Below are 10700 nucleotides of genomic sequence, written 5' to 3'. Positions count from 1 at the left end.
ATCACAGCTTGGGGGAATGGGTCCTGTCTCCTCTGGATCACATCTCTGGGTTCCACAGGATACACTTTTTTAAAAATTAATTTATTTATTTGCCTGTGTCGACTCTTAGTAGTAGCACGTGGGATTTTTGTTGTGTCGTGAGGGATATTTCACTGTGGCCCATGGACTCTTTAGCTGGGGCACAGGCTCCAGAAGTTGCAGAATGAGGCCTCACTAGTTGCAACTCCTGGGCTCTAGAGCACAGGGTCAATAGTTGTGGCCCACGGGCATAGTTGCTCTGTGACCTCAGTTATGCAGATGATACCACCCTAGTGGCAAAAAGTGAAGAGGAAGTAAAAAAAAATATCTTGATGAAGGTGAATGGAGAGTGAAAAAGCTGGCTTAAAGCTCAATATTTAAAACACTAAGATCATGGCATCTTGTCCCATCATGACATGGCAAATAGATGGGAAAAAATAGATGGGCAGGTTTTGTTTCCTTGGGCTCCAAAATCACTGCCAATGGTGACTGCAGCCATGAAATTAAGAGATGCTTGCTCATTGGAAGAAAAGCTATGATAAACCTAGACAGTGTATTAAAAAGCAGAAACATTACTTTGCCAACAAAGGTCCATCTAGTCAAAGCTATGGTTCTTCCAGTAGTCATGTATGGACATGAGAGCTGGACCATAAAGGTTGAGCACCAAAGAACTGATGCCTTCAAAATGTGGTGCTGGAGAAGACTCTTGAGAGTCCCTTGGACAGGAAGATCAAACCAGTCAATCCTAAAGGAAATCAAGCCTGAATATTCATTGGAAGGACTGATGCAGAAGCTGAAGCTCCATCTGATGCGAAGAGCCAACACATTCGAAAAGACCTTGATGCTTGAAAATTTGAGGGTAGGAGAAGGGGACAAAAGAGGATGGGATGGTTGAATGGCATCACTGACCCAAGGGACATGAGTTTGAGCAAACTTCGGGAAATAATGGACAAGGAAGCCTGGCATGCTGTAGTTCATAGGGTCGCAAAGAGTCAGACACAACTTAGCAACTGAAAGACAACAAATGTGGGATCTTAGTTCCCAGACCAAGGATTGAACCCATGCCTCCTGCATTGCAAGGCAGATTCTTTACCACTGGGCCACCAGGGAAGTCCCCAAAGAGTGCTATTTATATGGGCAACAGTCACATGGACAGTCACACAGTGTGCACTGTAAATAGTTGAGAATCATGGCTTCTGAGTCTTTTGGCCTTTGTTGCTGTCTTCATTCTCTTGGCTGAGAGGCAAGGCGTTGATTTCAGAATCAACTGGCCTGGGTATGTTTGCTTCCTCTTTTTTGTGTACTGGCTGAATCAGTGTGGACTTGGATGTTTCTGGATTCATGAATCTCTGTGCTTTGTCTCCCCTCGAGATTGCATTCTAATCCTCTGTGACATTTGTCTTGTTTCCCCAGCAACCATCTCAAAAGCCATAAATAGCAGATTAAGGCTTTGAGGGCAGAAGTGAGAGACTGCACAGTTCCAGCCAGGAGATAAAAACCCAGGTGCTCAAAGGCTGGTTTGCAGCAACACCCTCTGCTAACAAGAAAAGGAAGGTTAGCTCCATGCATTTGAGTACCTTCTTTGTGGAAAGAGCAGGGTTTTTTGTTCTTTTTAAATCTCCCAGAGCCTAAGGATCCATATGGTACATCTGAAACAGGGGTGGTTTGTTGGGTAATTTCATGAGCCATTTTCATTCACTTAGAAAACTGTTTAACATAAACACCATCTTCTCTACAGGGAAAAAAGAACATGGAAAATCCCCACATTTTATTTACACTCTGCCAAACTTCAAATCTTCATCAGTACATGGACATTCGTTTTATATACTTGTCAGAGTCCGCACGTGCTGTTTTTATTTTCTGTGTATGCACTCATGCAAAAAACGTATTCATATCTCCTCTGCTCTCAATAAGCAGCTTTACTTTTGACACTTCTGGGCAGCAATTGTGTTTGAGGAAAGGGGGCGGGGGCAGGGAGGGTAGTTTTCTTACACCAAGCTATTGTGTGACACCAGCAAATGCCCTACAATTTCACTCAGTTCTGACACTATCTCCCCGGAGATAGCATCTGATCCCACAGGTCAAGGGGCTCAGTCCTACAAGACTGACCCTCACTGCAGATGCTAATTAATGGTCCAGGTTATTACCTGTGCTTCTGATGACCTGGTGTAAATCAGAGGTTCCCAGGACCCTCTCATGGGCTTGACTGATCTGGTTCAGTGGCTCACAGAACTCGGGGAAACTGTTTACTTACTAGGTTACCAGATTATTAGAAAGGATATTAAAAGATACGAATGAAGAGCCATATGTATAGACACACAGGGCGAGGTCCAGAAGGGTCCTGACCACAGAAGCTTCTGTCTCCATGGAGCCTGGGGGGCACCACCCTCCCAGCACGTGAACGTAGTCTTCTTTGCCCACTGGGAAAGCTCTCTGAGCTTCCTTTTGGGTTTTTTTTATGGAGGGTTCATTATCTAAACACAATTGATTAAATCTTGGCCACTGAAGATTGATTCAATCTCCAACCCCTCTCCCCTCCCTGGATGTGTGTGTGGGGAGAGGGACACCAAAATTTTCAACCACTCCCTGGTGGTCCAGTGGCTAAAATTCCATGCTCGACATGCAGGGTCCCCGGGTCTGATCCCTGGTCAGGGAACTAGATTCCGCATGTTGCAACTAAGAGTTTCGCATGCTGTAACTAAAGATCTCACATGGTGCAACGAAGATCCTGCATGCCACAACTAAGACTCAGTGCAGCCAAATAAATAAACACATAAGATAAATATTTTTTTAAAATTCTAACCCTCTAATCACTCAGCTGGTCCAGCAACTAGCTCTCATCCTTTAGGCTACTTGGAGGCCTTCCTAAAACCACCTGATCAACATAAACTCAGATGTGGTTGAAAGGGGTTTGTCGTGAATCACAGACGACACTCATTTCACTCTGAAGTTATTTTAGGAATTGAGGATAAAAACCAAGTATTACAATGAAAGATGCCACTATTACTCTAAGCACTCAAGAATCACAAGGTTTGGGGAGCTGTGAGCCAAAAACCATGGACGAATATTTCTTATTCTAAATCACAATTTCACATACACATGTCTCCACAGCTGGAAAGACCGGAGTCTTTTATACATCTGGTGCATCTATTATCAGAGAAGGCGATGGCACCCCACTCCAGTCCTCTTGCCTGGAAAATCCCATGGACGGAGGAGCCTGGTGGGCTGCCGTCTCTGGGGTCAAACAGAGTCGGACACGACTGAGTGACTTCACTTTCAAGACCTTAGAATATCTGACCTCTGTCGGCTTCTGATCTCATCCTGTCCACTCTGCCCTCCGCCCCGACTCCAGTCAACCACACTGACCTTGTAGGCTTTCCCTGCCTCCAGAACGCTGCTCAGCCACAGGTCCTCCTACATCTACCCGCTTATCCTTTCTATCTCAGCTCAGCTGTCTTCTCCCGGCAGACACCCATCCCTGTTTCTGAAGGAGTTCCTGCTCTCCCACCAATAATAATCAAAAACAGCATGTTATGTCCTTCAGGGAACTTTTCAGAGACTGTCCTTCTCTTGTGTTACCATCTTTTGTGCTTGCATGTCAGCTGTCCCCACAGCCCCTCTGGAAGGTGATGTCTACAGGATGGGGCAGGGCCCCCACTGATTCTGCCCCACCTTGCAGAGTACATGGCCTGTAGTGAACAGGAGGGCTTAATAAATAAACTGAGAGAAGAAGTTTAGCTGGAGCCTTTTTATGCCTCTGCCTCGCTGAGCTTGGCTTGTATGTCTGACCCTGGTCAACTCCTTATGAGGGAGGCTGGTGAGAGGAAGAGTTGTTACCAGACTGATCTTGAGTCTGCTCACATGACACCAGCAGAGCCAATCTATGGACAATGGATTGTGCTGAGGGAAAGTACAGCGTTTATTGCAGGGCATCAAGCAAGCAGAACGGGCAGCTAGAATTCAAAAGACCTGAACTCCCCTGGCCTTTAGGCAAGAGTTTTAAAAGTATTATAGCATTAGGGATAGGTCACAGGGCACATGATCAGCTTATGGACATTCTCCTGACTGGCTGGTGGTGAGGTAACGGGGAGATGGTTTTTGAATCTCAAGCATCCACCTTCCGGTTCCAACCAGTCTGGCGTCTGTGTCCTTCTGGTCAGCATGTAGTCCCCAGTCACTCCAGTGAGTGGGGGTGGCTTAGTTTCTGCAGGACAATGCAAGGGTATGTGTCAGACTATTATCTACTTGCCTTCAGGAGGAACTAGGAGTCCTTTGACTCTATTTTCTAATCGCTGACTGCTTGAGTCTGCTGTTTGGAACTGGAGAAAGCCAAACAAGAAGTCAGCGACACAGAGGATCTTGTACCAGGCAAGGCTTTCAAGGGTCCTGCTGGGTTTCAGAGTTTCATCCCCAGATCCCTCATGGCAGGTGTGTGCAAAGCCATTCTGACATGGCCGGTGTCCTATGACTTGGTTGGCCTCGGTTAACGGAGAAGCAGAGGTTGGGGCAGAGCCATGGATGACAGAAGGCTGAAGATCACAGAACCCCTCAGAGGGGACCGTGCCAGAGATGCTGAGGTCCCCTTGTGTCAGCATGCCCACCTCCCCAGCCCCTACCACTTAGCATAAAGATTCTTCCATTTATCTAGCATTTTATAAGCATTATCTCATTTTTAATTCTCACCACAATACTAGGGTAAGTATATAACCTTCATTCAACTGGAAAAAAAAACTGAGTCTCAGAGAGGTTTAAAAAACAAACAAACTGCTCCTGCCTTGCAACTAGCAAGCAATGCAATCAGGATTGGAACTTGAGACCATCTGACTTTAGAGCTCTTGACCCCCCTGCACAACCCAGCAAGAGCTTCTGGCAGCATCTTGAGGTGGCCTCATAGATCTCAGTTCTCAAGAACAGAGTGATTTCTGCCTTCCTTCACAGCCCCTGCGGTGAAGACAGTCTGCCTCTCCCATCACAGAGAAGCTCGCTGAAGCCAAAGACCATGTCTCAAGTATTCGGTGAAAAAGTAGAATCACAGGCTGCTCTGACTTCCCATGTCCTGGGGCTACTCTTACCTTCTGAGATGGACAGTATCCTGTCTATGGAACTTGTCTCTTTCTCAATAAACCTGCTTTCACTTAAAAAAAAAAAATAGAATGATAGAATTACACTTCTTTTTTAATTGACGTATACTTGATGTATCAATATAAGTTACAGGTATACAATATAGTGATTCACAGAATTTCACATTTTAATCAATCCTTTTTAATAAACATCACCAGAGTTTCCTGTGAAAACACAGTGGTTCTCTCTTAGTTCTCAGTCAACTTGGGAGGGAGTTATCAAGGCTTTGACAGCATCTCATAGGCACCAGTGGCAAAGCAATAGGCCCCAAACCACTTTCCAGAAATAACTTGGAAACACAGTGGGGAAGCCTGACTGTATCCCTGGCTCTGTCACTCCCCTGCTGTGTGACTCTGGGCAACTCACCTCTGCTGCCTGGGCCTCAGCTTCCTGTCTGTAAACAGGAATCCCCTAAGATCTCTTCCCTTTTCTATAAATATTGATTGAGGGGCCATTGTGTGTCCATAATAGAGTGCTAGGCTTCACGGATCCAGCCACAAACCAGCCTGATATAGGAGACTGTCAGATTCTACAGGGTAGAGCTTTTGACACTCGCCAGCGGGCAAACCTCCCATGTAACATTCTGTGATTGGCCAGACCCCAACCTCCCCCAAACCCTTCTGTCAGATTAGCATAATCCCAATTTATTTATTTATTTGGCCTCACCATGCAGCTTGGAGATTTTAGTTCCCAGACCAGGAATGGAACACATGCTCCTTGCAGTGGAAGCATGGAGTCCTAACCACTGGATCGCCAGGGAATTCCCCACACAATCCAACTTTAAAGACAGCTATACAGGAGAAGGCAATGGCACCCCACTCCAGTCCTCTTGCCTGGAAAATCCCATGGACGGAGGAGCCTGGTGGGCTCCAGTCCATGGGGTCGCTAAGAGTCGGACACGACTGAGCGACTTTACTTTCACTTTTCACTTTCATGCATTGGAGAAGGAGATGGCAACCCACTCCAGTGTTCTTGCCTGGAGAATCCCAGGGACGGCAGAGCCTGGTGGGCTGCCGTCTATGGGGTCGCACAGAGTCGGACATGACTGAAGCGACTTAGCAACAACAGCAGCATACAGGTACAGCCACTACAGAGACTAGTATGGAGGTTCCTTAAAAAACTAAAAACGGAACTACCATATGATCCAGCAAATGCACTTGTAGGCATAAACCCAGAGAAATCATGCTTGAGGAGGTGCCTGCACGCTAGTGTTCACTGTAGCACCATTTACAATAGCCAGGACATGGAAGTAACCTAAATGTCCATAACAGAGGAATGGGTAAAGACATGGCTCATATATTGCTCAGCCATTAAAAAAAGAAAAGAACAAAATTAATGCCATTTGCAGCAACATGGATGGACCTAGAGATTGTCTTACTGAGTGAAGTCAGACTGAGAAAGACAAATATATGATTCAGCTTACTGTGTGATCTGAAAAAAAGGATACAAATGAACTTATTTACAAACCACAGGTAGAGTCACAGGTGTAGAGAACAAACCAGGGGATGGGGGAGCGGGGAGGGATAAATTAGGAGATTGGAATTGACATATACACACTGCCGTATATAAAATAGATGATACTAGTATAGGTAAAGTAGATGCTAATGAGAATCTATTGTATAGAATAGGGAACTCTACTCAGTACTCCGTACTGGCCTATATTCCAAAAGAACCTAAATAAAGGGCGGATGTATCTATTTGTGTAATTGATCCACTTGGCTGTATAAGTAAAACTAATACAACTTCGTAAATCAACTATACGCCAATAAAAAAAAAGTTTAAGGCTACAAATATTATTAAAAAAAAAAAAACACCTAACAAACTCCCTGCAGTTCACATCTAGCTAGCCTGGCATATTTGTAAAGCTCCTTCTTTTCGGCCCTGGCTGAAGTGGCCTTGGTGGACCGAGGGGCTGGGGTGGGCGAACTGGAACCCCAAGAAGGACCTGGGCCGGAAGAAGCTGAGGACACGGCCGGGAAGCGCCGCCCAGCCAGTGCCCCGGGCCTGGCGCCCCTGGGGCGGCCCCCAAGGCAGGGACCGAGGGGGCAACGGGGCCCCTCCCGGGATCACCTGCGCGCGATGGGGCGGGGCCGGGGGCGGGATCCCGGGGCAGCCGGAGCCAGGGCGGCTTCTGCGGCGCTGGCGGGAGGCGGAGCGGGGCGGCGGCCGGAGCGCGGGGCTCCCCCGAACAGGTAGGAGGAGCGGGAAGCGGGGGACCCCGAGTCTCCGGGGGCACGGGCGGTCCGGCTCGGGCGCGGCGGGCCACAATCCACCTGCCGGCCTCGATCCCCGGAGGGGAGCCGGGAGAGGGGATGTGAGGGGTCCCCAAGTCCCACCCACCCCCTCCCCCTTCGCTGGAGGAGGTGCCTGGGGTCTGCGCCCGGAGGGCGGTGGTTTGTGGTCCGAGTGGAGAGGGAGGTCGGCTGTCTTCTTCGGGCTTTGGAAGTGGGGATGGGGCAGGCGACGCAAGCTCGACCCCCGCGGAGAAGCCTGCGTTTGGGGCGTGTTATTCCGAGCATCCGGCAGGCAAGTCGTTTCCTTGTCCCACCTCCCTCACTAAGCCTTTGGCAGAGGGACCGAGACTCCCCGGAAGAAAAGAGACCCGGCCAGCCAGGAGGTAGAAGAGATTTTAAACCGCTCAGGACCTCTGTTGGCTTCATCTGTGAAATGGGCGTCTGGAAGGGTCGGCCCTGTGCGGAAGCCCCTCTTGGAGGAGGATCTATGAAAACCCACGGCTAGGAGGAAGAACCCAGGGTTCTGGTTCAGATCAGCCAACTCTGCAGCTCCGGAGAAAGGAGGCGGGGACACGTTCTGTGGTCTGGGTACCTGTCAGGAGGAGGACATGGGTGTGTCATATACTAGGCGGGCTTCGAGGGATCTAGGAATCCCTCTAGTCTGGGAGGAGGGTCGGGAAGGTTCCTTGGAGGAAGTGGGATTGAGTGGCGCTAGTGGTGAAGAATCCGCCTGCCAGTGCAGGAGCTGCGGGAGACAGGTTCAGTCGCTGCATGGGGAAGATCCCCTGGAGAAGACTGCCTGGGAAATGCCATAGACGGAGGAGCCTGGCAGGCTACAGTCCATGGGGTCGCAAAGAGTCAGACACGACTGAGGGACGAAACAACAGCCGTGAAGAAACAAAGCATAGTGCTAAGAGCTGCTGCTTTGCAATCAGTCAGCCTGGGCGTTGGAATCCCTACTTTGCGCCCTAAATAAGTGTTAGTCGCTCAGTCGTGCCTGATTCTTTGTGACCCCATGGACTGCAGCCCACCAAGCTCCTCTGTCCATGAGATTTTCCAGGCAAGGATACTGGAGTGGGTTGCCATTTCCTTCTCCAGGGGATCTTCCCAACCTAGGGATCAAACCCAGGCCTCCTGCACTACAGGCAAATTCTTTACTGCCTGATCTACAAGGGAGTCCTGGGCAGACTGCATTTCTCTGTGGTTTGCTTTACTCCGTAAACAAGGCAATTTCTTTGACAGATTATCAGATAGTCCATATAAAGTGCTTAGGACAAGCTCTGTATATTATAGGCACTCAGTAAAAATGAGCTGTTAATTTCCACCAGGCTTCTTGGGGTCAGGGGCCATGCCTCTTTGGTTCACCATTATATGGTGCCCCATGGACAGAGGAGCCTGGCGGGCTCCAGTCCCTGGGGTCACAAAAGAGCCAGACACAACTTAGAGACTAAACAACAACAAAAACAGTAGGTCTCACCGCACTTTTGTTGAATGAATGGACGATGAGTGAGTATGTAGTACCGCAGTTGGTGTGTGGCAAGTAGTCAATAAATAGTGAATTTAGAGATGGCCAGACCCTAACAGATGGGTATGGATAGGAGACGGTCTAGGTGGATAGAGCAGTGTAACAGACTAAGATAAGCCCAAAGCAACAGATTTGGGGCACCCCTTCTTGAGGGGGGCAAGGGAGTAACATGATAAGCTCAGCCAGAGCACAGAGTAGGGGAAGGCACACAGAATGCTGGAATCCTGACCTGGCGGCCACATGGGAGTAGATGGAGCAGCTGGAACTCTAGGTAGGTCAGATGCCTTTCTCACGTCCTCTAAGTGTCCATCCCCAAGTTGCAGGGGTCAGGGGTGCCAAGAGGCAGCAAAGGACGGCGGGTGCCTGATGAGAACGGAAGAGGAAACGGGAAAGGGGCTCCCGTGGCCCCTCGTGGCAGCGGGACCTTCCTCACCTGGTCCTGCTGTGTCCTGGCTGCTGATGACGTGGCTGAAGGGGGCAGTGTGGGGCCAGGTGGGCCGACCCCCCGGGTGTGCGTGCTGAGCCAGGCTCGTGGGGAGCTGGGCCAGGGGATCGTGCGGGGTCTCTGGGGAAATCTGCTCTAGTGGAATCAAAGCTTATCCCCACAGCTGGTTCTCACGTCCTTCGTCTCCTCTTGTGGACCGTGGCCACTGCCGTCTCAGGCCGGGAGGGAGCTGTGTCCTCGAGGTGGAACCACTCTTAGTCAAGTGAGGAGCCTACAGCCTGTCTGACGTCCTGGCAGGCAGCCTGTTGAGGGTTCCATCTCCCTGCGGTGACTAGGAAAGCAGAGATCTGAAGTGGAGGTGAGAGATTTGGGCAAACACATCAAGAGGACATGGGAGGCACTGTATCTCTCTGAAGAGCCAAGTTCAAAGCGTTTCCTCTTAGCGCTTCCATAATTGCTCACAATCATTCGATATCTGTGTTTCCCACTGACTTGTAAACTCAGGGAATAAGCCTGCCCCCTTTCTCACCATGTGCCACCTACAACAGTGCCCCGCACATAGCAGGCATTCAGTGAAAATCTGTGGAATGCATGAACCCAGGCTGAGGACTGGGGCTCTTGGCTTTGAGAGGAGAGCTTTGATTTTCCAGGGAGAGCATCTCTTTACAGAAGTGATATAGACAGCCCAAGTTCTCCCCTCCTACCCACCCCCTCACCGCCACCCTCGTCTCCCATCAAATCCCCACTCCCTAGCTTGAAAGGCGTGTCCCCCATCACATGTTCTGAGCCTCTGCCTTCTCTCCTGCCACCATCAGGGTCTTTTCTCAGGGAAGAATCCCCTGCTGGTAGAATTTGCACCTGAGGGACAGGCCTGGACACTGTGCTGCTCCTCCCAGCCTGATAGTCAGCCCCCTAAAGACCCCCTAGGCTCTGAGAGGAGGAAAGCAACATCCAGTCTGATCCCTATCCTGCAGGATCACAGGGTGTAGGAGCTACAGTTCAGTTCAGTTCAGTAGCTCAGTTGTGTCCGACTCTGTGACCCCATGGACTGAAGCACAAAAGGCCTCCCTGTCGATCACCCACTCCTGGAGTTTACTCAAACTCGTGTCCATTGAGTCAGTGATGCCATCCAACCATCCCATCCTCTGTCACCCCCTTCCCTCCCACCTTCCATCTTTCCAAGCATCAGGGCCTTTTCCAATGAGTCAGTTCTTCACATCAGGTGGCCAAAGTATTGGAGTTTCAGCCTCAGCATCAGTCCTTCTGATGAATATTCAGGACTGATTTCCTTTAGGTTGGACTGGTTGGATCCCCTTGCAGTCCAAGGGACTCTCAAGAGTCTTCTCCAACACCACAG

The 10700-nt window shown here is 49.5% G+C and overlaps 1 protein-coding gene across 2 annotated transcripts in view; it reads left to right on the top strand.

Moving 5' to 3' along the window:
* The first annotated feature begins 7231 nt into the window (after positions 1-7231).
* Positions 7232-10700, top strand: part of NCMAP (non-compact myelin associated protein) — a 51752-nt gene continuing 48283 nt past the window's right edge. The window contains exon 1 of one of the 2 annotated variants that reach the window (XM_069575022.1): positions 7232-7331. The gene's annotated coding sequence lies outside the window, so the exon portion shown is untranslated. Of the gene's footprint in view, positions 7332-9609; positions 9702-10700 lie in introns of those variants that run through there. The other variant, XM_069575026.1, reaches the window with a different exon arrangement.

Source organism: Ovis canadensis, chromosome 2 (genome assembly GCF_042477335.2).
Source record: "Ovis canadensis isolate MfBH-ARS-UI-01 breed Bighorn chromosome 2, ARS-UI_OviCan_v2, whole genome shotgun sequence".
Taxonomy (NCBI): domain Eukaryota; kingdom Metazoa; phylum Chordata; class Mammalia; order Artiodactyla; family Bovidae; genus Ovis; species Ovis canadensis.
This window is presented reverse-complemented; position numbering and strand designations above follow the sequence as displayed.